Below are 2,768 nucleotides of genomic sequence, written 5' to 3'. Positions count from 1 at the left end.
AACAGGAAAGGAAACATCTTTTAAAAATAACAAGGAATCAGGAAATAGCAATTCAACAGTTGCAAGATGATACAATAAAAACACTGTAAGATTGATAGGTGTAAATGAAAAAGAAGGTGACAATACAAATGATATTAAAGGACTACAGAAGTAATAGCTGAAAATTTCCCAAGCATGGGAAAGGAAACTGACATACAGGTAAGTGAAACACATAGAACTACAATTACCCAAAACCAAAATAAATCTACACCCAGACATATAATAATCAACGTCTCAGAAATTCAAAATAAGAATAGAATATTAAAAGCTGTTAGAGGGAAGAGACAAATAATTCACTGTGGAATTCTACAAGAAATTCAAGGAAGACTTAATTCCAACACTCTTTAAACTTTTAAATGATATTGAAAGGGAAGCAGTTTTTCCTAACTCATTCCTGGAAGCAAGTATTACTCTAATACCAAAACCACAAAAAGATCCAACCAAAAAAGAGAACTACAAGTCAGTCTCCCTAATGAACATAGATGCAAAAATCCTCAATAAAACACTGGCAAATAGAATGCAGTAAATCATCAAGAAGATTATACATCACGACCAAGTGAGGTTCATCCCAGGAATACAAGGATTGGTCAGCATATGCAAATTAGTAAATGTAATGCATCATATCAATAGAGCCAAAGATAAGAATCACGTGATCATTTCAATAGATGCAGAAAAAGCTTTTAATAAAGTCCAAAACTCATTCATGATAAGAACCCTACAGAAAATTGGAATAGATGGTCTTTGGTAAAAGCCATCTATGACAAACCAACAGCCAGCATCTTATCCAAATGGCTCAAATCTCAACTCTAAAATCAGGAACAAGACAAGGATGTCCATTACCACCACTCCTATTCAATACAGTGCTGGAAATATTAGCCAGAGCAATTAGACAAACGAGAGAAATAAAAAGAATAAGGATAGGAAAAGAAGTTAAATTATCATTATTTGCAGATGACATGGTACTCCACATAGAAGAACCTCAAAACTCATTGAAAAATTTCTAGGTATAATTACCCAATTCAGTAATGTGGCTGGATACAAAGTCAACACTCAAAAATCAGTAGCATTCCTCCACACAAACAACACACTCAGAGAGAAAAAAGAGAAGCCACACCCTTCACAATAGCATCCAAAAAAATGAAATACTTAGGAATCAGTCTAACAAAGGAAGTAAAAGATCTATTCAGTGAAAATTATAATACTCTGAAAAGAGCAATTGAAGAGGATCTCAGAAAATGAAAAGACATTCCTTGTTCCTGGATAGGAAGAACAAACATTGTGAAAATGGCCATTCTCCCAAAATTGTTATACAGATTTAATGCAATTCCAATCCAAATACCATTAGCATATCTCACAGATCTAGAGAAATCCTTCCTAAAATTCATTTGGAACCAGAAAAGACCTAGAGTAGCAAAGGAAATTCTGAGCAACAAAGGCAAGGCAGGAGGCATCACAATCCCTGACTTGAAGTTATACCACAAAGCTACTGTGATAAAATCAGCATGGTACTGGAATAAAAACAGACTTGAAGATCAATGGAATAGATTAGAAGGTACAAATACAACTACAAACACACTCAGCTACCTTATCTTTGACAAAGGGGTCAAAATTCCCTGGAAGAAAGATAGCCTCTTAAATCAGTAGTGCTGCAGAAATTGGCTTTCCATATGCTGAAAAACTAAAACTAGACCTATGTCTATCACCATGCACTAAACTAAAGTCAAAAAGGATCAAAGATCTAAATATTAAAACAGAAACACTAAATATGTTGGAAGACAAAGTAGGTAGAAATCTTGAAGACATAGAGGTAGGAAGAGAATTCATGAACAAAAATGCAACTGCACAGGAAATACTTTCCAGAATCAATAACTGGGATCTCATCTTATTAAAAAGTTTTTGCATATCAAAAGATATGTCCAGTGGAAAGAAAACCCACAAATTGGGAAAAAACCTAGTGAACTGTCCCTCAGACAAAGGACTTATATCAAGAACGTAGAATTTAAAGAATCAGACCCTGGAAATTTAAAGACTCAGTCCAAAAATGGGCATCTGAGATGAACACACACTTCTCAGCTGAAGAAATACAAATGGCAAATAAATACATGAAAAAATGTTCAGCATCATTGGTCATTAGAGAAATGCAAATTAAAACCACACTAAAATTCCATTTCACTCCAGAAAGAATAGCCAGGATCAAGAAAATCACCAATAGCAAATGCTAGAGAGGTGGTGGGGAAAAAGGAACTCTTCTGTACTGTTGTTGGGAGTGTAGACTGGTGCAGCCACTGTGGAAATAAGTCTGAAGGTGCCTCAAAAAGCTGGGATTGGATGTCCAATTTGACCACTTCTGGACATATTCCCAGAAGAATTGAAAATATCATACCACAGTGATATATGTGCACCTATGTTTATAGCAGCACAATTTGTAATAGCCAAATCTTGGAAACAAACTAAATGCCCATCAACTGAGGAATAGATAAAAAAGATGAGGTATTTTTATACAATGAAGTACTACTCTCCTATAAAGAAGGATCACATTGAGACTTCTATGGGTACATGAGTGTGACTTAAGACCATACTCATAAGTTAAATAAACTCCCATGTATAAATACCGTATTGTCTCCCTAGTGTAAGAAACTGAAAGAGTAAATAAGATACAAAATATTCAATAAATACTGTGAAAGGGTAACAAACTGCTCAAAGGGGAAAAATATCTCAGGGAAAAGGAG

This window comes from Cavia porcellus, unplaced genomic scaffold (genome assembly GCF_034190915.1).
Source record: "Cavia porcellus strain 051 isolate PalLab524CR breed Dunkin Hartley unplaced genomic scaffold, mCavPor4.1 scaffold_14, whole genome shotgun sequence".
NCBI classification, from domain to species: domain Eukaryota; kingdom Metazoa; phylum Chordata; class Mammalia; order Rodentia; family Caviidae; genus Cavia; species Cavia porcellus.
Note: the sequence above shows the minus strand (reverse complement) of the source record.